General features: G+C 46.5%; 1 protein-coding gene across 2 annotated transcripts in view; it reads right to left on the bottom strand.

Annotated features, from left to right (window-relative positions):
• The window catches only part of LOC119652132 (electron transfer flavoprotein beta subunit lysine methyltransferase-like), a 241981-nt gene that overhangs the window by 137228 nt on the left and 78033 nt on the right, over positions 1–26720 (bottom strand). The gene's annotated exons all lie outside the window — the stretch shown is intronic.

Raw genomic sequence — 26720 nt, 5'->3', positions numbered from 1 at the left:
ACAATGAGTCGTTAAATGCATTGATCTGAACTTTCGCTCCCAAACACCTTCATTCTGGGGCCAAGCTCGTAGAAATAGCCACTTTTCTGGCTGTAATTATTTTCAATGAAGGATTCAATGGCATTCTCAAAATCCTAGTGACAATGGGATGTCAAGTTGGTCACATATGTCAGGTTTATGCCGACCGCCGTAATGAAGCGCGAATTTGGCGGTCCGAACGACGGTCGACTGACCTCACTAAAAGAGCCAGAATTGACACCAGAGAGCAACAATCGGCCTTACAAGACTTTTTTGAAGAAACGGAGGGTGCTCTCTATGGACCAGGTATAGCAAATTAATGGTTAGCTAAAATTTTACTGTTGATGATCACATTTAAATTTTCAAATGCGTTTTTCTCGAAACTGCATCTTGAAAATCGGCTGCCACCATAGCTCAAAATCTATCCAACCAAATTCTTTGAAATTTTCACGGCTTCTTTAGTACATATTTCTACGGTCCGCAAACTAGGATAATTGCAATCGGACCGGTCGTTTTTTTTTATTCATAAAAAAAGCCGTAAAAAACACCAAAATCCAAAAAATTAAGTTTAAAAGACCACCAACAATTTACCTTTTAATATTTTCTAATTATCCTAGTTTGCGGACCGTGGAATATTGTCCACATTAAAATGCCATTTAGTTTTTTTCCCTCAGATGAACACAGCGCCCTCCAGCGTGGCAGCAGAAAAACACCCTTTTTTGGAGATGGGTGCATAAATTAACACCTATTCCGAAAATTAGCTATGAAATCAAGCTGAAAAATTTATTACATATACTAGAGATATCAATAAACATATGGTGAAAAAATCACGTTTCTATCTTTATCCAGTCCTTCAAAATAATTTTTCAAAAAAAGGCAAAAAAAACGGCCTTCACACGGGATGATCCCCTTAATCTGAGATTGTGACTACACATTTTCAAGATGTTATACTTTCGAAATATGCAAGTAAAAATAAATCAATTTTTTAAAATCGTCACAATGTACTACTAGCTTCGTGGTTCTAATTTGCGAGCTTAGAAGGTGAGTTGTTTCTCAGACAAGAAGAAGGCCGCCTGTGCACTGGGGCAGGCAGTCCGCGCCGCGATTTCGCTTTTAAAATCAGTTTGGGGCTCCGTTTATCAAGTTGTACTGCAATCGAAATAGAAGAAACTTATGAATCACTGCGCCAATGGCACTGCCAGGAATACCATTGTGGAAAGTGACTTTGAAGAGGAAGATAATATTCCCCTTGCTATTCAAAAGCTCCGACAGAAAAAACAGAACTGTTTTATTCTCTCGGTCAGATGAGACCAGGAGTCCTTCATTCGACAAAGTAAGGATTTCTGATTTCTCCTAGACCCGCAGAAGCTCAGGTTAAAGAATGGGTTGGCGATACTATTGACCAAAAGTGAAATTGATCGACTAGCTGCGAGTGCGAGGACGAGGATTTGAGCATACAGGTATCCTATGCAGTACAATTAACTTTGCTAATAGCTTGCTTTGCAGATTTTTTTTTAACGTCCACAATGATTGCCACACAGAATGTTAGGGCCAAAATCTTGACATTGTCTGCAAATTTGTCAAAAAGTAATATATGGTAAGATAACCGGTTTCTTCAAGACTTGAATCACTTGGTTCACATCAATTCCTAGGAAAGGATCATGCTTACTCAAAGCCCTTGGAGCGACCAACTAGTTGGCCATCTTGGGATCTTGTGCGTCGTCCAAGTTTTTCGATTATAATAGCATTAGGGAAGCGTACTCAGATGATAACGGGCAGATAGGTGTTAAGGAGTGCTTGAAGCCTTCGAGGGACAGGTGGGGTCACTTTTCATGTGTTACTTCTATATAGCAGCACAGAAAGAAAACTAGCACAGACCAGTCTCAACCTGATCTCGGTGCTGATATAACCGCATTTCAAGATTTTAGACAGGGCGGATCTAGAGCAGTTAATGCATTGGGCAACATCCAGCGCCATTAGGCCGAGGTCCATGATCCGTCCATGGTCCTCAGTGTAGTCGAGGTGTTTGAGAAAATATGTCTTCAGGGTCCTCCGGACAAGGTAGCATGAAGATGCAACCGTGGCGGATTCCTCTGTGGATCTCAAACTCCTTTGATATTTAACCTCGGTGTAGCCCGTAACATTTTGCGCCATCATATGTCCCTCTGATGATGATTATTAGTTTTTCGTGAATGCCTCCTGTTGAAAGTTTTCTCGGATTCGATGATGAGCAGGTGAAGTGGAGATGTAGACTCCGCACACTGTTTAAAGGATAATTGTACCTATTGTCTTTACAACGGCAAGCAGCAGGCAGATACCCCTCCAATTGTCATACTCATAACGGGTACCCTTTTTTACAATTTTAACGATCATCCCCTTCTTCCACTTGTTGGGAAAGGTCTCGGATTCCCAACATTGCCGTATTGGAAGTAGCAGATTTGCAGTAACTACTGGTGCATCGATAAATAAATCTGCGGAGAGACCGTCGAGTCCAGCGGTTTTACTTCGTTTGAGTGCATTGATGGCCGAGATGATTTTTCTCCTGTTTTGGAGAACAGTGCGTATCAGCATGTTGCGGTGACTAGCCATTTCATCCACAAGAGGAGCAACTATACCGGATGTGATCCGGTTAAACATCGCCGCGTTCTTTCCTCTTCAGCTGATCATCATTGTAGATGAGGAGTCGGTCGTGAACGTTTTTCAGATTTTTTGGTGTGGACAAACGCCAGCAACCATAGCAACATCGAAAATATGTTCAGAACGGTGAATTTATCCATGGTTTGAACCAGACTATAAGAGAGTTCTATGTTATTTATGAGAATCATAAAACATTGAGGCATAATATAAATTTAATGTGTCCTTATAGGAACAACAACCACAATCACCTCAAACCTCTCTGCGCTCAATGTTGCCATGAGAGGAATGACAACATCTCATTTCTTTGGTCTATGCTTTTATTATCTGTGATGTTCTTCTTTGTTATTATCCTCCTTCTTCATTCTTCCTACTACACAGCATTTTGCTGATGCCATCGTCTCAAAATTTATCCTTTTTTACTCGAATCGAAAATTTACTTCTTTAAATTGTTTCATAAAAAGTAGCTGCTTGTTTTTCATTTTTTTAAATATTGTTGTTGTACTTATACTGAGCTGACCTACATGGATAACGGGGAGTTAGAGTTTCATTGTAACGTAATGTAACGGGTTATGCTATTAATAATAATAATAATCGTTGGCGCAACAATCCATATTGGATCAGGGCCTTGAAGTGTGTTAGAGCACTTCATTCAAGACCGTAACGGTACACTACAGTATATTGTAGGAGACAATGTGGTCCGCATTCCGCTCGCCCGAGATTATTACCCTAATTTGACTCAGGTACTCATTCACAGCTGAGTCGACTGGTATCCGACATCAAATCACGACACAACTCCCGCTGCCACCAGCGAGATTTGAACTGCGACCTTCCGTACGACAGCTATGTACTCTAACCACTCAGCTATCCGGAAACGCACGGTTATGCTATTAGTTAAATGTTTTTCCATCTGAACACTCAATCCCCGTCCACCTCCTAACTCCCAATAAAGCCCGAAAGATTTCAAAGCAGGGTAGAAATTTCCTATAGGCGGCACTTCAGAAGCAGCTTAAGCAGAAATAGCTGTCAGATGAGTATGCAAACCATCGTTGATTTTCTCTCTCTCGACTGCCGCATTTGAATGACTAATATTTCTGCCTCCACGCGCTTCCAAATTATTTTTTTGGTCAATTGCTCGCCTTTCATCCGACTCGTACTTGAGCGCGAAATCAATTGTTTGAATTATGAAACCCATCTTGGTATAGGGTGGTGAAGGGGTAGTAACGTGGATTAGTATCCACGATGGAGCATCAAACATGCTGAATCAACACCAACAGCTCAACTACCAAACCCCATCTCCACCTCCACATGGTGATCGCTGGGATTTCTTTGTTAATGGAAAGTTGCAGACGGAGAAGGATGAAGGGACAAATTGTACCAACTGGTCTACCAGGTTGAGGGTTGGGTAGGGCTACCTTACACGGAGCCACAAAATAATCGCGGACTGAATAGATTTTAGAACGACGAACCCGGTAACGAAAACGGACTAACGGATTTGCGCATTTCTCCTGGAACGTCTTGCACAGATCGGATGCTGCCCAGCAGCTAGCCGATAGCTTGTCCCAATAAAAGACCGGTTTCCTGGAGAAGTGCCACTATACCATATGTTATAGTGGCCAACCAATAAACCAAATTTAGAAATATAAGCCTCATTAAGTTGACACTTCTACAGAGGAGACTGCAGACTCGGAGAAGGATACCTTCTACGAGGCAATAGAACGAACCCTCGAAGCCTGTCCCAGATATGATATCAAAATCATACTTGGAGTTTTTAACAGCCAAGTAGCATGGAACCCGTATTCAGTCGATACATTGGCTCCCATAGCTAACATAAGCATACCAACGGTAATTAGCAGTATTGCACGAAATGGTTGTTCGAAGTACATGGTTTACGCCAGATTATCCCGAGACCAACCAACCAACCAAATTGACCACGTGCTGATTGAACGCCCCACCTCTCAGCCTTGATGAATGTCAGAACATATAGGGAAGCCAATATAGACTCGAATCACTATCTAGCCGGGATAGTGCTCTGAGCTCGAAAGGCAGCAGCGCCTAGAATCCCCTTCGACATTCGGGTGAGAGTTAACACTGAAATCATCCACAACACAACCCTCGTGACACCTATGAAGGGATATGGATGCTGCAATAACCGAACTTAACAGAGTTCATGGAGATAAAGCATCGTCAAATTATCTTCATAGTCACCTAAAGAACATTATCATTGATACGGACACAAACATTTTTGGCCCCAGTCGCAAAAAAAGTTGAAACGCAGGTTCGACGATGAATGTAAGCTAGCAAGGGAACGATAGAATGCCGCATATCGAATAATGTTGCATTCTGGAAGAACGCCAGCATTCGCGGAGACTTATCACGAACTTCGTCGAGTAGAGAAGTACTTCACAGACAGGAAAAGGGAGTGTGGAAGAACTAACAGGTCTGTGAATTCGAAAAATATAGGGAGCAACCGCACCAGTCGTGCAAGTTCTAGCAACAACTCAACAGCGTATAGCCTTATATACCTCGATGCTCTTCCTGTAAAGACGAAATGGGGAATCTACTTTCCGGCAGAATGGGCATATTGTTGCGATCGGTTGAGTATTTTAATGAACTGCTCAGTAACGTGGCATTATCTGTCTCATACATAAAAAGCGGGATATTACGCAGTGCAGCAATTATAGAGGTACCACTTTCCTGAGTATCATCTATAAGACATTTTCCGCTGTGTTGCTAAACCGGATAGCTCTATATGCCAGAACGTCATTGGCCCATACCAAAGGGGCTTCACTCCAGGCAAATCAGCAACAGATCAGATTTTCTCTCTGCTGCAAGCGATGGAAAAACTGTTGTAATATAGACATCAGTTGCACCATCTTTTCATCGACTTCAAAGGCGGCTATGTCAGGCTAGTCAGGGTAAAAGTGTACACAGCCAGGAGATAATTCGGTATCCCGATGAAATTGATAAGACTGACTAGGCTGACCCTGACCCATGTACGAGGTCAGATAAAAGCAGCAGGATTACTCTTGAGACCATTCAACATCAACAATGGCCTCGGACAAACAGATGCCCCATCGTGCACCTTTTTTAACCTGGCCTTGGAGTGATCCGTAGCGCTGATGTAAATGCGAAAGGCACCATCCTCTTCAAGTCCACCCAACAACTGGCCTATGCTGACGGTACTGACATTATGGGAAGAACAACTCGAAATATTCAATCTACCTTCATCCAGATCGAGCAGTTGGCGCGAGATTTGGGGTGCACATCATAACGAAATATATGGTGGCAACGTCAGCACCAAAAACCAATACAAATAGGAGACTACACTTGACTACTTTGAGACAGTTGATAACTTCGCATATCTAGGTTCGAAAAACACAACCGATAACAGCTATGATGATGAAATCCGCACACGGTTGTTGGCAACCAACAGAGCCTATTTCAGCTTACAAAAATTGTTCCGCTCGGAACGTCTCATCATAGGGTCAAAGCTCTTACTGTATAAGACAATGATCTTTCTAATACTCATGTATTCTCCGAAGACTTGGGTTCTTAGTTCTTGGCCGCGTTCGAGAGGAATCTTCCGAATAATTATTGGCCCCCTGTAAGAGGAGGCCGATTGTAGACAAAATCCAGCTCAATAGGTTTCGCTCGCCTGGTCACTTAATGATGAGAGAGTTTCATACTAACCGAATTTTACAATTAAGCGTGCAAACCTTAATGCGCCAAAATACTCACATAAGTGTTTTTTCTAGTATATACTGCTAGTTTCAAACAAAAAACTAATCAAAATCTGCCGCTTTATTCGTCCGAGGTACTCAATATCTTCCCAATAATTTCATAAAATAAGAATTATGAAATTGGAAGAATTATTCGTTGAGTATTACGTAGTATTGATGATGATAACAAAGATGTAAAATTCAATTATACACAACTAATTCATTTTGGAAAGTATTGTATTGTGAGTACTCCATTTCAGAATGAGGATTTGCTCAAAAAAAATACAAAAACGGAATGGGGAAAATTAGATGCTTCAGGTATAGTATATATTCCCATTAAACATGACGTCAGTATTGCATTTCTAGCTCTTAGGATGGAGTGAATTCACACAAGACTGAAAAGTTACAACTACTCCATTCCTAGTACAAGTTCGATGAACCTTCCTAGCTTTATGCACTATACTTATATATTCTCTATACGGATGCACTTACTTCGGTTGAACTTATGGACGCTTTCAGCACTTTGTGCTCTATATTTTATATAAGCGTGTGGCGCGGCAGGATCTGCAGCATTCGAAATTTATTTCGGATGTTGCGGATGCGGACGGGTAGATGGCGCGGAACTCTCCACTCACTCATTTTCGGAACGCACCAGGGGAGTGGAGGATTAGCGGTGGAAAAATGCCGTTGGTTGGGACAGTAAGGACCGCATGGAAATAAGCCGGTCTCTTCTGTTCCCAACCGCGGCGGCGAACACAGTAACACTGATCTTTGTTCTGAAGTCAAGTTAAGTTGTCAACGTGTTAAAGTGGTGACCCCGACACTAGAGCCCGCATAAGCGCCGCCGCCACAGACATCGCCACCGCAGCAACGGCCTCAAGTCTGGTGATTCCGCCATCGTCATCCTCGTGGATATCAAGTTGGAAAATTGTGTGAATAGGGAAGCATACAAATTCCCATCGAAGTGCTACGAAAACATCAGCGCTACGAGCTGACGATGTAAACAACGCCGCATCGCAACCCATCAGCGCTACGAGCTGACGACGTAAACAACGCCGCATCGCAACCCATCAGGACTCTACAACGGGCACAGGCAGGCACTTCGAATAAACTTTCTTTGAAATATTTGCACTAATTGTTAATTATATTATTAAAATTTAGAAATTGTGATAATAATAATCGAAAATCGCTGCAAGAGACGGCGTTAGGTGTTTCACATTGCGGGTTCTCCATTTCCTTAGTGGTGTTTTTGTTCTGCGCTGGAGAGCGTCCGCTTCGGTCGTGATTTTCTCTGTTCGTGCGTGCATTTGTGGGTGCGGCCTGCCGTGTCGGAGTAAAATTCACCGCGTTTCGTTATAAATTCACCGCGCCTGCATTACAGCTCGTACTTTTCGTTAAACAAGATGTCGTTTGACAGCAAAGACGCGGCAGGCCCATCGGACCCACAAGTGACCGTCCTCGCCGTACGCGTTCCTCCGTTTTGGCGGCGGAACCCCGAGCTGTGGTTCGTGCATTTGGAAGCGCAGTTCCAAATGTCCGGCATCACATTGGACGCGACCCGCTTCAACTACGCGGTGGTCGGCCTGGACGAGGAGTCCATTCTTCTGGTGTCCGACGTAGTGAAGTCGGCATCGTACTCGCAGCTCAAGAGCGAGTTGATGAGGCGCCTGTCGGCAAGCGAGTCGGCAAAATTAGACCACTTGCTGGCGGGTTTAACGTTGGGTGATCGAACTCCCAGCCAATTGCTTCGCGAAATGAGGCAATTGGGTGGGAGCAAGATCGGCGACGATCTGATCAAGTCGCTCTGGCTGCGTCGCACACTGGGGCCTTTACAGGGCGCTCGTGCTCAAAACTTCAAAACCATTTTTTTCGTGCCAGAATCTTTTTGTAAATAATAAATAATGAGATAAAAACATGCATAAACTAAAACAAGTCGGGAAACCGGAAGCTGGACGCTTCAGGTACGAAAGGTTTTGTGCATTTCTTAGTACGTAGCACGTAATATATGCATATACAATATTATGTGAGAATATCTACTTTCGGATGATATTGACATTTATAGCCTTGAATTTGCAAAGAAGCGACAACTTTGACGTATTATAACTTTGTTAGCAATAGTGCGATTTCCACCAAACTTGGTAACGTCATGCTCTATATTACACACTATATTGTTGCGAAATTTCGTGGTCCTAGCTTGAATTTAAGGGGGGTTTTGCAGCGAATTACTAAAAATTATAGTAATATACTATTATTAACTTTATTTGTGCAGATATCAGTGTGGAAGGTATTTCGGAGCCCAGGCACTATATAGTGGCAGCCTCTTGATTTTTTTCAGATTTTTCGGTTGGGTAGTTTCTGAGAATGGCCCCCGTAAAGGAATGGTCACTTTCAACCCCCCGCACTCCCCACCTTTCCAACAAATGTCAAAACTAAGACCGTTTTCGAAAAGTACTAACTGAGACCTTTAATTTGATACCCCACATGACTATATTTGAAGAAAAAAAAAATTACACCCCCCTTTTGCATGTATGGGGACCCCCCCCTTAAATTCGACGTAAGAGGATGTAACTCACTGTATGCGTGAGCGTTCACAGTTCCCATCTTTTTACCAAATTTGGTGTCAATCGCTGTAACCGTTTCCGAGAAAAATGCGTGTGACGGACAGACAGACAGACAGAAAGATAGACAGACGGACAGACAGACAGACAGACGGTAAACCGATTTTAATAAGGTTTTGTGTTTACACAAAACCTTAAAAAGGCGTAATTTCGCATAATATATTGATATTTAATATACAACGCAAAAATTTGAAACAATAAAAGTGAAAAACCCGAGAACATTTATATTTTCAAAGCTTGGTTCAGTTGTTAAGTACAATAAGTAAGGTAAAATATTAAGATAAGAATCATTTCAATAAAAAATGATTATAATAAAAAAAAATAGGAAGAAATATGAATGAATATTTGTTTGCACTTCATTTTAGAGCCAGTAATAAATTTTGAATCTGATTAGGCGGAATCATCTAAATCGGTGCTTTGAAAGGCTTGTATTGACGTTGAAGCTGAATTATCCAAGTCCTCCGTTAACATATTATAAACCTCCCTATCCAATGATTTTCTGTTTGCAGTTGGTAGTTTTCGTAGGTTAGTAATTAAGGGATCACAAGAAATTGAAAGTGTCTGCAATATTATGAAGCCTTGAAGTCTTTCGGCTAAAATGTTCCCTGTAGGCCTTAAAATCTTTGTTTCCGGCTTCTTGCGCTTCCTCGCTAAGTCGTCCGATTGGTAACAATGTGTGCAAAATAATTTCTGGGACGTGAATTAAAATCTAATGCACAGTCGGACTTATGTATTTCCATGGATATAATCGAATGTATAATTTTCAGTTTCTAAACAATAAATTTTGAATTTTTCTTTATTTGTATCGAAACCACTTGAAATTGCTTGTAGAATCATGTAAAGTCGTCTAATAAGTTCTTTATCAACTCCAGAAATAGTTGCGGATTCTTTGAAATTTTGAAAAAACTTCCTGGCTACATCCCCATTGTTATTGCTACCGTACCTAGGTGTTCTTTGATCGATTATTAGCAACATTTTTTCCTAAATTTTTCATGATGATTTTTTTTTTGTTTTGAACAATATCGGTTGCGATTCCCCAGGAAGGAAGGAAGCCATCGACAATTCTAGATAATATTTGTTGTTAGCTGTTAAAATCTTTAGACGCGGCACTGCATGAATAGCATCGAATTTTTGATTGTACTGCGTTAACCAGAAATTACCATCGAAACCCACTTTGAAATTAGAGTTAGAGAATCCGATGGATCTAAACTTCTAATAACATCTTTTTGTGCTGACGGTAGCCGACAGGCAGTATGGTCTAATTCTTTTAATGAAATGTTTTCTGGGTAACATTTTAATTTTTGTTTTTGGACAAATTACGTTAAATTGTTTTTTTTGGATAATTCAGCTTCAATTATCATAGACTAGCAAATATGTTGACTTCTGGACATATTTATCTTTTATATGTTTTTGAGCAAACCCTAGTATTTCGGTTACTTTCTTCACCACATCCAGCCATCTCTTTTCTATTTGAAAAAAATCGGCCCTTATGTCTATTGCAACTTATGTACTTTAATTTTAACTGCATTTTAAAAATTTTTTAAGTTATTTGGCATGGATTCAGGCGATTAACTTCCAAGCATCTTTAAACTTTTTTCAAATGATGTTTGTTTAGTTTGGAAAAATATAATATTTCGCACATTTTCTTTCTTGGGATGGAAATTTGAGTGCAAGAATCGGCTAGAATAGAGCGAAAAAGCTGCACAAACTTTTCACACTAAAGTTATTTTTTTAATTTTTCAATTTTGCGCAAGGGGATTTCATTTTTTCCTTCACATTCCATTTATTTGGACCTTCTGTTGTAACATTACATTGGCGGATTTGAAATCTCCTTGCGGGAAATTGAAAAATTCACATTCAAAAATGAAAGTGACTGGTCAGATTTGAATGCAAATTTCTCCCTAATTTCGCTATCAAAATTTGTTTTTTTCATTTTAATATATTACATACCATTACTAGAACTCACCCTAGTAATTTGAAGCAGAACTTTCGACAGATAAAAAACTGACGTATATTTGCTTTTGCCACTTCGAATATATGTAATAATTAAGTCTAATACCAACGGGAAATGACAAGGACTAAGAATGGCAAAAGTAAACAATTGGGACTAAACCTGCTTACCTGATGGTTTGCCAAAATGTTTACATTGTTTTAGGCATATAATAAATTCAAAATAACGTAAAATTAAAAGTAAGGTTTTGAGCGCTATTTACGAAGAAAAGGCCCCAGTGTGCGTCGGCTCCCGGAGGGCACCCAGGCGATCCTAGCCTGCGTTTCCGGTTCCTTGGAGGAACTGGCAGTGACGGCCGATCAGGTACAGGAGGTGTACGTTCGCCCAACCATAGCGGCCGTTCAACCACAGTCGGATGAGGTGAGTGACTTACGGCGCGAGATAGCGGCTTTAACGGCCAGCGTTGCCGAGATGCGGGCGATGTTGGACGCTCAGCGTTCGAGTGCCAGATCGCGAGCTCGCTCACGATCTGCCACACGAAAAGGGCGTTCGGGTAGCAGGTCGTCAAGACAGCCTGCGGACAAAGGTATTTGCTGGTACCATCTGAGATTCGGTGATAAAGCGACAAGATGTACGCTACCTTGTAAATTCGCGCCTACCGCAAAAAACTAGGTCCGCGGGGGGTCTTGGCGACGGCCACCCAGAGCGCAGCGCCACGTCGCCTAACTATTTTCGACCCCCTCAGCAGGCGCAACTACCTCGTCGACACGGGTGCGGAGGTTTCGGTTCTTCCCGTACCCCGGCATCACCGACTATTTCCACAACCCCTCAAACTGGCGGCAGCAAATTCCTCCCGCATAAATACTTACGGGTACAGGCAAGTGGACGTGAGTCTTGGCTTGCGTAGGACGTTTTCGTGGCGTTTCATCCTGGCGGATGTCAGCTTCCCCATATTAGGCGCAGACTTCTTGTGTCACTATGGGTTGCTGGTGGACTTGCAAAATAAGTCCCTTATAGACCCCACAACCAACCTTAATTCGTCGGGCCAAATGGTATCTCACGCTAACAATAACCTTTCCGTTCTTTTGGAAGACATCACCGACTCTCGTGTTCGGACACTCCTCCAAAAGTTCAGCCAGATTACTACCGAGTGTAGTCTCTCGAAACTAGTGAAGCACAATGTGCACCACTACATAAATACTACTGGTTCCCCGATTTTCTCGAAGGTGCGTCCTCTACCACCCCAGAAACTGGGTATTGCGCGGAAAGAATTTGAACAACTTGTTCAACAGCGTCAAGCAGTGTACTGCAGGATAGACTGATGCGGAACATAGCTTCCCGAGGCCAACCTATCTTTCTCTAAGGATGAGTTGTCTCTCCTCTGGGACGGTGTGTGCCTTTTCGGGGGCCAAGTCTCTCGTCTACCAAGACCGTTAGTGAGTGGTGATAGCCACACCCTGTACGAGGTGACCCTACTATTGACAAAACGCTACGGATCTAGACTGGGGAGTCGAAAAACACCTCCCCCAATCCAGGGTGTCATGCGAACCGTGCCCATTGGATAGTTTGCAGTCGGGGGTAACTGACTGTATTCGAACGGAGCCTCACTGATACCTGGTCGCCTCAGTGAGTAAGTTAGATCTTACCGTGCTACGGGGGGCTATGGCACGACGGACCTCTCAACCCCCATACTCGTGGGAATCAAATGAGTACAAAAGTAGAAAAGAAAACAAAAACCAAAAAAGCGGGGCCCCGTACCGCACCAAAACTGGTTAATCAGACGGAGGCACGTCTCCGAATTACTGAAAGCCAGGTGACTACACCCAAGAAGGGAGAAGCTGGGACGTCAAGCAGTGGATCCAAGGTGAGCATTGGTATACTGCGTGGACTACAGCACCTCTGCTCAAAGAGCAGGGACCAGCAAAAGCACGTCTGAGATAAATATAACAGACGTCAGGAAGGAGACAGGACTCAGTGGCGCCGGGGTTAAATGGTACCTGCGCTATCTGAAGGAAGGCCTGAAACCAGAAGAGGCCCTTAAGAAGGCTCAGGACAGACCTAAGCCATCTCTACCGGAGCCAAGAAAGCGGGGAGCAGCAGAGATCAGTCCGCATGAAGGGAATGCTCCCAAAAAACCCAGACCTGAACCCACGGGAGGAGAAAACCCGGGCAGGTCAGGAGTGAAAGCAGGACCCAGAAAGCCCGGCATTAGCTATGCTAGTGCGGTTAAGGGCATTCGACTGGCCATACTGCCAAAAAGGTTTCCCGAGCAAATACTCACTCGGGAGGAACAGGAAATCATTGAAGAACTTGTCGTCAAGCAGATGATCAAGGGTTGGACGTCGAAACTGGTGTTCACCGGGATACGCTTTCGACCAGGCCTTATACTGGTGGACTGCGCGACGGAAGGTACCGCAGAATGGGTTAGAACCATAATTCCTAGATTGCCAGGCTGGGAAGGGGTGGAACTGTCAACATGTGCTGGAGATGATATACCAGGAGCCCACATGGTGACAGTTTTTCTCCCAAAGGCCGCGGCAATAGTAACAGAAGACCTTATGAGACTCCTAATTGCTCAGAACGAAGATCTCCATACTCGACTATGGAGAGTCTTCAGAAGCAAGGTGGAGGGAAAGGGTAAACTCCTCACGATCGGGGTAGATGACCGATCCCTAGAGGCAATTAAACGTCGGAGTTGTCATATCAACTACCGATTTGGCAACATACCCGTGCATGTGCACAAGGAAAAGCCAAGGAAAGAGACCTCGGAGGAGACATCGGGTGGAAAACTTACCGATGTCTCTGAAGAAGTCGCGGAAGCCATAGAGGCGGAAAGAACGGGATCAACCAGGGAAATAGACCTGCTGCCCAGTGAAGAGCAGAAGCTGGACGACCTAGGCCTAGGACTCCTAGGGCTCGGGGTGGACAGCGACGCGCAGGAAAGCGCCATGTCGGAGGGGGAGGGTGACACTCCGACAGTGGAGAAGAGCTCCAAACAATAACGGAGCCAATGGCCAGCACTAGGATAGCCCAGATAAATCTCCACCATGCGAGAGCTGCATCTGCAGTGATTGCAAGGGCAAATTCCAAGGAGAACATTGGGATAGTGCTGGCTCAGGAGCCCTGGGTGTACCGGGGGCAGATTCGCGGTCTGCAAGGAGGAGACATGCAGGTAATTTGGGACTCCTCTTGTGAAAAACCAAGAGCTTGCATAATTCTCAAACGTAATTTAAAATACATATGTCTTTCAGAGTTCTTAACCGGGGACCTTGTGGCTATCCAAGTCTCATTGGAAGCCGGGAGGAGCACTCGAGAGGTAGATGTAGCATCGGGATACTTTCCAGGAGACGAGAGCCGGGCTCCACCGGAACAAGTCGCAAAGCTGACGGAGTATTACGAGGAGAGGGCGTTACCACTTCTTCTCGGCTGCGATGCCAACGCCCACCACGAAGTGTGGGGAAGCAGTGACACTAATCGTAGAGATGAGTACCTTCTCGAATTTATTCTTAGTAATAAGTTAGAAATATACAACGTAGGGAGCACTCCAACATTTGTGACCAGCACCAGACAAGAGGTACTAGATATAACTCTAGGAAATACCCTAATGAATGGGATGGTCAGGAATTGGAGGGTGTCGGATGAACCCTCAATGTCGGATCACAGGATAATCAGATTCGACATTGAGGGTAACTCCGAAATAAAAAGAATAATAAGGAATCCCAAGAGAACGGATTGGGAATCCTACACAATGCACCTGAGCAACAACATTACCCACCTTCAAGGGGGCGAGGGGGGGTCAGGAGCGAATTAGAATTATAATAGAAACGGTGGTGGAAGACCTCAACACAATCGTCATTGACGCATATGAGGCCAGCTGTCCGGCCAAGACAGTCAAGTCATCAAGGGATGTACCATGGTGGAACAGGAACTTAGCCAGAATGAGAGCGGAGGTACGAAAACTCTTTAACCGGGCAAAACGAACCGGGGACTGGCGGAGGTATAAAAATGCACTGACTGCGTATAGCAACGCCATCAGGGAAGCGAAACGGAACAGCTTTAGGGAATTCTGTGAAGGGATTGAACAGATCACAGAAGCAACCAGGCTGTACAAGGCTGTAGCCAAAGTCGGGGGAATATCCTCTGTCTGCCTGAAAAAGGAAGATGGGACATTCACCGAGAATGAGGAGGACAGGGTACACCTGCTTCTCAGAACTCATTTCCCGGGGTCCTACCCCTCGGCGGCAGGCGACAATAATCTGCCTGACACCCCAACAACGAATAAAAGGGGAATGAAAGAGAGCTGGAAACTAGCAAAAGAGGTATGCTCAGAAGCTAGGCTAAGATGGGCAATGGGAACCTTTCAACCAATGAAATCTCCCGGAGCAGATGGCATTTTCCCAGCACTTATCCAGAGAGGCCTAGGAATTATCTTAGAGTCTCTTCTGAGGGTGGTAAGGGGGAGCATAGCACTGGGTTACATACCAAGGGCATGGAGACGGGCAAAAGTGGTCTTTATTCCGAAGGCGGGTAAAAAGGATCCTTTTCACCCTAAATCTTTCAGACCAATCTGCCTAACATCGTTCGTACTCAAAACGGTGGAGAAGGTAATAGACAACTATATTAGAACTAACGTTCTAAAGCGTAATCCCTTACATCACTGTCAACACGCTTACCGGGCAGGAAGGTCAACTGAAACTGCTCTGTATCAGCTGACAGAGGTACTACGGGACGCCATAGAAACAAAAGAAATTGCACTGTGCGCGTTTTTGGATATCGAAGGAGCATTCGACAACACATCGCACACAGAGATACAGGATGCCCTGAGCCGCAAAGGAGTGGGAAACACCCTAGCACTCTGGATGGGCAAAATGCTAGAAAGCAGACAAATAGAGGTACAAACAGGTACAAATTCTATTATCATGAACACCACTCAAGGCTGTCCACAGGGCGGAGTACTATCGCCGCTGATGTGGAGTATGGTAGTGGATGAACTCCTGGAAGTGTTAACTAATACTGGAATACAAGTCCAGGGCTACGCGGACGACATTCTAATTGTTCTAATCTGTAGGGGCAAATATGAAGATACCCTATGTGATAGAATCCAAACTGGATTAAGGGTTACTAGTGCCTGGTGCAGGAAGGTGGGACTGCGGATCAACCCAACCAAAACCACCATAGTACCATTCACTAGGAGGCGTAAGCTGGATCACCTGAAAGCCATAACATTACATGATATGGAGGTGAAACGAGAAACAGAGGTCAAATATTTGGGAATCACGCTAGACCAAAAATTACTCTGGAAGACACATGTCGGAAACACTTGTCGGAAAGCCACGAGGGCTCTGATAACTTGCAGATCCATAGCAGGAAAAAAATGGGGTTGCAGCCCGAAGATACTACTTTGGATATATACTGCAACAGTAAGGCCAATGATTACCTATGGAGCGGTAATCTGGGCAGAAAGAACCCAACTCAGCACACAAGCCAGGGAATTAAATAAGCTCCAAAAGCTGGCTTGCGTGTGTATCAGTGGGGCAATGAGGACATGCCCAACGGCATCCCTGGAGGTCCTTCTGGGATTAACCCCTCTCCATCTGCACATACAGATGCAGGCAAGGAGATCAATATTCAGGATGACCGGTAGTATGAGTGAGGCGGGGAGCTGCCTAAATCGAAGGAAGATTGATATCCTTTCTAGGCGGTATCCCGAATTACTGATACCGAGGGACAACATGACAACGAGGTTTCACTTCGGTAAGAAGTTTGAAACACGTTGGAGTAACAGGGCAAACTGGGAGAGCGTGGCTGCGACATACGGCTTAAACCAGCAACTGATTACTTGGTACACTGACGGATCCCTCACAGCAGAGGGAGCGGGTGCCGGTGTCATTGGTCCAAGGAAAATGTACTTTGAGCCAATGGGCAGGTACACTAGCATATTCCAGGCGGAAATTTACGCCATAGACAAATGTGCCTCCTTTAATCTGCAAAGGAACTCCAGGGGGCAGAACATAGCTATTCTCACCGATAGCCAAGCAGCAATCAAGGCACTTAGGTCCAACCAGGTGAACTCTAAACTGGTATGGGAATGCCTTGAGAGACTGAATACACTCGGCTCGTCCAACAAGGTCTGGATACTTTGGGTTCCAGGCCATGCTGGGCTGGAAGGCAATGAGGCAGCGGATGAACTAGCCAAGAAGGGAGCAGGGATGCCTTTACACGGGCCTGAACCCTTCTGTGGAATCGGAAACGGTTTCATGGCTATGAATCTAAGAAACGAAGAGAAACGGTTGAGGGAACTATATTGGGCGGGTCTACCAGGGATGGAGCAGTCCAGGGTGCTAATTGGGGGATACGAACCCATGCGCACAAAGGATTGCTTAAACCTCACCAAAAAAAACCTTCGAATCATAGTGGGAATTCTCACTGGTCATTGTCGGCTGAACTACCACCTAGGGAAGCTAGGGATATCTACGGACATTGCCTGCAGGTTCTGTGAGGAGGAGGACGAAACCTCTATGCACGTCCTGGGACAGTGTCCGGCACTTGTGCAAAGTAGGTCGATACATCTGGGAGAACACTTAATACCAGATGCAAAGCTGAAACTTCTGGAAGTGGGGAACATACTAAAGTTCCTAACGGTTACAGGCCTGCTTGACATACTTAAGTATTACCTTTTTAGTGAATTTATTTATACTTGAGTTTTGAAATTCAATATATTTAACTTCCAAAGATGAGTATTAAGTATTTATTTATTTTGAATTTAAGTCACGAGCGAACCGAAGTGTATAGCGCCGCGGTTGGAAACAGAAGAGACCGACTTATTTCCATGCGGTCCTTACTGTCCCAACCAACGGCATTTTTTTACCGCTGGTTCTCCACTCCCCTGGTGCGTTCTGAAAACGAATGAGTGGAGAGTTTCTGAGTTCAGCGCCATCTACCCGTCCGCCCCCGCAACATCCGAAATAAATTTCGAATGCTGCAGATCCTGCCGCGCCACATCACTCCGCCCCCAGACGAAACCTAGGGGGTTTCGGCGACGGATCCCCGAACTTCGTTCGCCGTTAATCCACAAAGCGGACACGACGTTGCTTCGGGGCGCACACGGGTTTCAGCCTGGACAAAGAGACCGCCTTTTTGTGACCACCGATCTCGAGCTGGAAGAAATGTTCTCCCCTCTCGAGAACGCGGTACGGGCCCTCATATGGAGGCTGCAGCGGTTTCCGGACGGCATCCGTCCTGATCAGCACGTGCGTGCACGTGTCCAGCTCCTTGGGCGAACAAGCAGGTATGGACGAGTGTCGAGTGGGTGGTGGCGCCTTGATGCGTCGGAGATTGTCCCTCAGCAGACGCACCAACCCCGACTCCGTGAGACCCGATCTCTTGTCGAAGACCGGATCGCTTGGGAGTCTTGGGTTCTCCCCGTAAACCAGCTCCGCGGGGCTGGCAGCAAATTCCTCTCGGCAGGTTGTACGAAGGCCGAGTAGGACGAGAGGCAAGACTTGAGTCCAGGACGGGTCGTCGCGTGCCATAATGGCGGCTTTCAGCGTCCGGTGCCAACGTTCTAGCATCCCATTGGACTGCGGGTGGTATGCAGTAGTCCGCTGGCGTTTAAAACCCAGGAGTTTGCCTAACTCGGAGAAAAGGGTGGACTCAAATTGCATTCCCTGGTCAGTGACGATCACTGCAGGGACGCCAAAGCGAGGTATCCACTCTCGGCAGAGGGCTTCGGCACAAGATTGCGCCGTAATGTCTTTCAGAGGTATTGCCTCAGGCCACCGCGTGAACCTGTCGATGATTGTGAGGCAATACTTGTAACCGTGCGAGTCTCGCAAAGGCCCTATTATGTCGAGGTGTATGGTGTGGAAACGCTTGGTAGTGCGGGGGAATGAGCCCACTTCTTTCCTTACATGCCTGGAGACTTTACACTTCTGGCATGCGATGCACTCTCTGGCCCAGGAATTGATATCCTTGTTCATGGAGGACCAGAAGTATTTTCCGGTGACTAACCGGTTTGTTGTCCTGATGCCGGGGTGCGCCAAGTCGTGAACTGCGTGGAACACTTCCTTGCGAAATGTGGCCGGAATGTATGGCCGAGGTCCCTTTTCCGAGTCTTCGCAGCAGAGCGAGCGGTTTGAGCCGAAGATTGGCAACTCCCGAAATTTGTATTTGGGGTTGGACTTGAGGCTCTGAAGTGCTGCGTCATCCACTTGCGCCTTGGCAATAGCCGAAAAATCGAGTGAGGCGGGGATGTTGACTTCGGAGACACGAGACAAAGCGTCAGCAACAATGTTGTCCTTCCCGGACACGTGCTGGATGTCTGACGTGAACTGGCTTATGAAGCTCCGGTGTCGAAGCTGACGAGGGGACGTTTTGTCGGGCTTCTGTTTCAAAGCATAAGTGAGAGGCTTATGGTCCGTGAACACTGTGAACGGCCTGCCTTCTAGGGAGAAACGGAAGTATTTGATGGACAGGTATGCGGCGAGCAGTTCGCGATCGTAGGTGCTGTAGTTCCGTTGAGCGGGATTCAACTGCTTCGAGAAGAAGCTCAACGGCTGCCAAACTTGGTCCACCTTTTGGTGAAGGGCAGCACCTACTGCGATGTCAGAGGCATCAACAAAAACGGCTAGGGGTGCATCTTGATGAGGAAATGCCAAAAGTGTAGCATCAGCCAGTTGCTGTCTGGATTTATTGAACGCGCAGACAGCCTCTTCAGACCACACAATCTCTCGTGTGTCTTTTGTTTTGGGGCCAGACAAGTACGCGTTCAAAACGGACTGGTGATGGGCGGCCTTGGGCAGGAAATGACGGTAAAAGTTTAGCATGCCCAAGAACCTCCTCAACTCCCTCACTGTTTTTGGACGCAGGAAGCTTGTGATTGCTTGCACCTTGTCTGGGTCGGGCTGTATTCCTTCAGAGGAAATGGAGTGGCCGAGGAATCTCACCTGTTTTTGAAGGAATTTGCACTTCTCAACGTTTAAGACTAAACCGGCCTCAAGGAGACGTTGAAAAATGCACTCGAGATGGGCTAAGTGCTCAGACTCAGTAGAAGAAGCGACCAAAACATCATCCAAATAGACGAAACAGAAATCGAGGTTTCGCAGGACTGAGTGAATGAACCTTTGAAAGGTTTGCGCCGCATTGCACAATCCGAAAGTCATTCGGGTGAACTCGAAGAGTCCAAAGGGTGTGCATATTGCCGTCTTTGGAATGTCTTCAGGAGCTACTGGGATTTGGTGGTATGCCTTGGCTAAGTCCAAGGTCGAAAAGATGCGGCAATTCGCGAGGTGATGCGCAAAGTCGTGGATGAGTGGAATCGGATATCGGTCAGGAACAGTCTGTGCGTTTAGCCTTCTGTAATCCCCACAGGGACGCCATTCGCCATTTGGCTTAGGGACCATATGTAAAGGGGAAGACCAACAGCTGTTTGAGGGCCTGCAGATACCCTGTTGAACAAGTTGTTCAAATTCTTTCCGCGCGATAGCCAGTTTCTGGGGTGGTAGAGGACGCACCTTTGAGAAAATCGGGGAACCAGTAGTATTTATGTGGTGCTGCACATTGTGCTTTACTGGTTTCGAGAGACTACACTCGGTAGTTATCTGGCTGAACTTTTGGAGGAGTGTCCGAACACGAGAGTCGGAGATGTCTTCCAAAAGAACGGAAAGGTTATTGTCAGCGTGAGATACCATTTGGCCCGACGAATTTAGTTTGGTTGTGGGGTCTATAAGGGACTTATGTTGCAAGTCCACCAGCAACCCATAGTGACACAAGAAGTCTGCGCCTAATATGGGGAAGCTGACATCCGCCAGGATAAAACGCCACGGAAACGTCCTACGCAAGCCAAGACTCACGTCCACTTGCCTGTACCCGTATGTATTGATGCGGGAGGAATTTGCTGCCGCCAGTTTGAGGGGTTGTGGGTATAGTCGATGATGCTGGGGTACGGGAAGAACCGAAACCTCCGCACCCGTGTCGACGAGGTAGTTGCGCCTGCTGAGGGGGTCGAAAATAGTTAGGCGACGTGGCGCTGCGCTCTGGGTGGCCGTCGCCAAGACCCCCCGCGGACCTAGTTTTTTGCGGTAGGCGCGAATTTGCAAGGTAGCGTACATCTTGTCGCTTTATCTCCGAAGTTACGATGATACCAGCAAATACCCTGGTCCGCAGGCTGTCTTGACGACCTGCTACCCGAACGCCCTTTTCGTGTGGCAGATCGTGAGCGAGCTCGCGACCTGGCACTCGAACGCTGAGCGTCCAACGTCGCCCGCATCTCGGCCACGTTGGCAGTTAAGGCCGCGATCTCGCGTCGTAAGTCGCTGACCTCATCCGACGGTGGTTGAACGGCCGCTATGGTTGGGCGAACGTACACCTCCTGTACCTGATCGGCCGTTGCTGCTAGTTCCTCCAAGGAACCGGAGACGCAGGCTAGGATCGCCTGGGTGCCCTCCGGGAGCCGACGCAGCCAGAGCGACCTGATCAGGTCGTCGCCGATCTTACTCCCACCCAATTGCCTCATTTCACGAAGCAGTTGGCTGGGAGTTCGATCACCCAACGTTAAACCCGCCAGCAAGTGATCTAATTTTGCCGACTCGCCTGCCGACAGGCGCCTGATCAACTCGCTCTTGAGCTGAGAGTACGATGCCGACTTCACTACGTCGGACACCAGAAGTATGGACTCTTCGTCCAGGCCGACCACCGCGTAGTTGAAACGGGTCGCGTCCGATGTGATGCCGGACATTTGGAACTGTGCTTCCAAATGCACGAACCACAGCTCGGGGTTCCGCCGCCAAAACGGAGGAACGCGTACGGCGAGGGCGGTCACTTGTGGGTCCGATGGGCCTGCCGCGTCTTTATTGTCAAACGACATTTTTCTTACCGAGAAGTACGAGATTGAGATGCAAACGCGGTGAGTTTATACTGAAACGCGGTGAACTTTACACCGACACGGCAGGCCGCACCCACAAATGCACGCACGAAACGAGAAAAACGACAACCGAAGCGGACGCTCTCCAGCGCAGACCAAAAACACCAAAGAAAACGGAGAACTCGCGATGCTAAACACCTCAACGCCGTCTCTTGCAGCGGATTTAATTTTATTATCACTTTTTACTTTTAATCTAATGAACAATTAGTGCGAATAGTGCACAACTAATGCTACAATTGAATTTGGATATAAAATGATTACAGAGATAAGATAATATGAGATAATGAGATAATAATATATATAATAATTTCAAGCCGAGCTGGGGTCCTCCTCGACGGCGGCGCTGGTTCAAATTCGTCGGGCTGTAGCTGCGGCGTTGGCGGTGCTGGGGACGTCCGTTTGCTGCTGTTGTTGATCGTTGTCGTGACAAACTACACCAAACCACTATCGACTCGTCGCCAAATTCTTTTTCCACCTAATTCACACTTGGTCTGCATTCAATTCCATCATTTGTGGTTCGTTTATCTCAAGTTTTAATGTTTCTCAAAACACGGAGCAACGAATTTTGATTGGATTGGGCGCGGCGCGTTCTTTTCTATCTACTTCTTCTTGCTCACCAAAATGACGACGGCAATGACGCGGCCACTGACTGCGAGGAAACCGGGCGGTTGTTCTACTTATCCTTTCCGAACGCTGCAGCGCCAAATTGCTCTGAACCTGCTCGCGGGCTGGACTCTGCCCAATTCTGATTTTCCGGATTTATTATTTTTACGTCATTAATCCGCCCACACACATTGGGAACACTTTTGAAGCGCGGATAGTATTTCCTGCAAAGATTGTCGGAAGGTCGTGGCAATGGCTGGTCCGGTGCGTGAAAGGTGTTGTCCAGGAGGGCGCGCGTACGGGAAGTCGCGTGAAAATCTACTTCTGGTGAGGGTCCGTCGTGGGTCGCGCAGTACACTGTGTAGAGAAAGTTTTCTCGCGTTTTTTCTTGCCTCTGCTCCGACTCGGGATGTGGAGATGCGACACGTTTTCGCGATGTTTACAACGGCACTCGACACTCAACTGTAGATGCGAACGTGTGAAAATCGCTTGCCGTAAGGTCTACTGATACTTTTGATGGATTTCTCAGTGTTTGGAAGTTCTATTTCTGCCGTGTTGCTCGGACGAATTTTGTCGTTAATAGAACTTCACCAATGGCGGCGATGGCGGACAATTTGTCACTTTTCTTTTTTTATCGGGGTCACCACTTAAGTATTACCTTTTTAGTGAATTTATTTATACTTGAGTTTTGAAATTCAATATATTTAACTTCCAAAGATGAGTATTAAGTATTTATTTATTTTGAATTTAAGTCACGAGCGAACCGAAGTGTATAGCGCCGCGGTTGGAAACAGAAGAGACCGACTTATCTCCATGCGGTCCTTACTGTCCCAACCAACGGCATTTTTTTACCGCTGGTTCTCCACTCCCCTGGTGCGTTCTGAAAACGAGTGAGTGGAGAGTTTCTGAGTTCAGCGCCATCTACCCGTCCGCATCCGCAACATCCGAAATAAATTTCGAATGCTGCAGATCCTGCCGCGCCACAATACTATGATCAATAGGTACACTATAACCAGTAAAAGGGGCACAATAGTTCTTCAAGGACGCGGTGCGACTTTCCCTTAACAGAATAATAATAATAACAGGGTATCTGCAGGCCCTCAAACAGCTGTTGGTCTTCCCCTTTACATATGGTCCCTAAGCCAAATGGCGAATGGCGTCCCTGTGGGGATTGCAGAAGGCTAAACGCACAGACTGTTCCTGACCGATATCCGATTCCACTCATCCACGACTTTGCGCATCACCTCGCGAATTGCCGCATCTTTTCGACCTTGGACTTAGCCAAGGCATACCACCAAATCCCAGTAGCTCCTGAAGACATTCCAAAGACGGCAATATGCACACCCTTTGGACTCTTCGAGTTCACCCGAATGACTTTCGGATTGTGCAATGCGGCGCAAACCTTTCAAAGGTTCATTCACTCAGTCCTGCGAAACCTCGATTTCTGTTTCGTCTATTTGGATGATGTTTTGGTCGCTTTTTCCACTGAGTCTGAGTACTTAGCCCATCTCGAGTGCATTTTTCAACGTCTCCTTGAGGCCGGTTTAGTCATAAACGTTGAGAAATGCAAATTCCTTCAACAACAGGTGAGATTCCTCGGCCACTCCATTTCCTCTGAAGGAATACAGCCCGACCCAGACAAGGTGCAAGCAATCACAAGCTTCCTGCGTCCAAAAACAGTGAGGGAGTTGAGGAGGTTCTTGGGCATGCTAAACTTTTACCGTCGTTTCCTGCCCAAGGCCGCCCATCACCAGTCCGTTTTGAACGCGTACTTGTCTGGCCCCAAAACAAAAGACACACGAGAGATTGTGTGGTCTGAAGAGGCTGTCCGCGCGTTCAATAAATCCCGACAGCAACTGGCTGATGCTACACTTTTGGCATTTCCTCAACAAGATGCACCCCTAGCCGTTTTTGTTGATGCCTCTGACATCGCAGTAGGTGCTGCCCTTCACCAAAAGGTGGATCAAGTTTGGCAGCCGTTAAGCTTCTTCTCGAAACAGTTGAATCCCGCTCAACGGAACTACAGTACCTACGATCGCGAACTGCTCGCCGCGTACTTGTCCATCAAATACTTCCGTTTCTCCCTAGAAGGCAGGCCGTTCACAGTGTTCACGGACCATAAGCCTCTCACTTATGCTTTGAAACAAAAGCCCGACAAAGCGTCCCCTCGTCAGCTTCGACACCTGAGCTTCATCAGCCAGTTCACGTCAGACATCCAGCACGTGTCCGGCAAGGACAACATAGTTGCTGACGCTTTGTCTCGTATCTCTGAGGTTAACATCCCCGCCTCACTCGATTTCTCGGCTATTGCCAAGGCGCAGGAGGATGACGCAGCACTTCAGAGTCTCAAGTCCAACCCCAAATACAAATTTCGGGAGTTGCCAATCTTCGGCTCAAACCTCTCGCTCTGCTGCGAAGACTCGGAAAAGGGACCTCGGCCATACATTCCGGCCACATTTCGCAAGGAAGTGTTCCACGCAGTTCACGACTTGGCGCATCCCGGCATCAGGACAACAAACCGGTTAGTCACCGGAAAATACTTCTGGCCCTCCATGAACAAGGATATCAATTCCTGGGCCAGAGAGTGCATCGCATGCCAGAAGTGTAAAGTCTCCAGGCATGTAAGGAAAGAAGTGGGCTCATTCCCCCGCACTACCAAGCGTTTCCACACGATACACCTCGACATAATAGGGCCTTTGCGAGACTCGCACGGCTACAAGTATTGCCTCACAATCATCGACAGGTTCACGCGGTGGCCTGAGGCAATACCTCTGAAAGACATTACGGCACAATCTTGTGCCGAAGCCCTCTGTCGAGAGTGGATACCTCGCTTTGGCGTCCCTGCAGTGGTCATCACTGACCAGGGAATGCAACTTGAATCCACCCTTTTCTCGGGATTAGGCAAACTCCTGGGTTTTGAATGCCAGCGGACTACTGCATACCACCCGCAATCCAATGGGATGCTGGAACGTTGGCACCGGACGCTGAAAGCCGCCATTATGGCACGCGACGACCAGTCCTGGGCTCAAGTCTTGCCTCTCGTCCTACTCGGCCTTCGTACAACCTGCCGAGAGGAATTTGCTGCCAGCCCCGCGGAGCTGGTATACGGGGAGAACCCAAGACTCCCAAGCGATCCGGTCTTCGACAAGAGATCGGGTCTCACGGAGTCGGGGTTGATGCGTCTGCTGAGGGACAATCTCCGACGCATCAAAGCGCCACCACCCACTCGACACTCGTCCATACCTGCTTGTTCGCCCAAGGAACTGGACACATGCACGCACGTGCTGATCAGGACGGATGCCGTCCGGAAGCCGCTGCAGCCTCCATATGAGGGCCCGTACCGCGTTCTCGAGAGGGGAGAACATTTCTTCCAGCTCGAGATCGGTGGTCACAAAAAGGCGGTCTCTTTGTCCAGGCTGAAACCCGTGTGCGCCCCGAAGCAGCGTCGTGTCCGCTTTGTGGATTAACGGCGAACGAAGTTCGGGGATCCGTCGCCGAAACCCCCTAGGTTTCGTCTGGAGGCGGAGTGATGTGGCGCGGCAGGATCTGCAGCATTCGAAATTTATTTCGGATGTTGCGGGGGCGGACGGGTAGATGGCGCGGAACTCTCCACTCACTCATTTTCGGAACGCACCAGGAGAGTGGAGGATTAGCGGTGGAAAAATGCCGTTGGTTGGGACAGTAAGGACCGCATGGAAATAAGCCGGTCTCTTCTGTTCCCAACCGCGGCGGCGAACACAGTAACACTGATCTTTGTTCTGAAGTCAAATTAAGTTGTCAACGTGTTAAAAGCGCATCATCAGGATTTTTTCAGAGTTTTCGATAGTATAATTTCTGAAAATGAGTTTTGCCTTACTACAGTTTTTCATCCCTTAGTCCTTTATTTTGCAATCAAATCAAAAATAATACCTGCTCCAGAAAGTACCAATCAAGATCTTTCTTTTGGTGCCTCCCATTGATGCATTTGAAGAAAAATACACTCCCTTTTGCACCCTTCTTAAACTTGATGAAAAGCAATGACCTTCAGGGTACGCGTGGGATTTCAAGGATTCCCTATGCCTAACTTTCCTTTCAATCGATACAATCGTTTTCGTTTACCGCAAAGCTTTAAAAGGCAATAAAATAAAGTTCCTATTTGCAGGGAAGGTGCTTTGTGTACCGCTATCATGACATACATACATATATACATACCTAAATGTGTTTTTACATTTTCAACTGGAATTATGAATGAACCTTTCCATGATGCGTTCACT

Source organism: Hermetia illucens, chromosome 1 (assembly GCF_905115235.1).
Source record: "Hermetia illucens chromosome 1, iHerIll2.2.curated.20191125, whole genome shotgun sequence".
Taxonomy (NCBI): Eukaryota; Metazoa; Arthropoda; class Insecta; order Diptera; family Stratiomyidae; genus Hermetia; species Hermetia illucens.
This window is presented reverse-complemented; position numbering and strand designations above follow the sequence as displayed.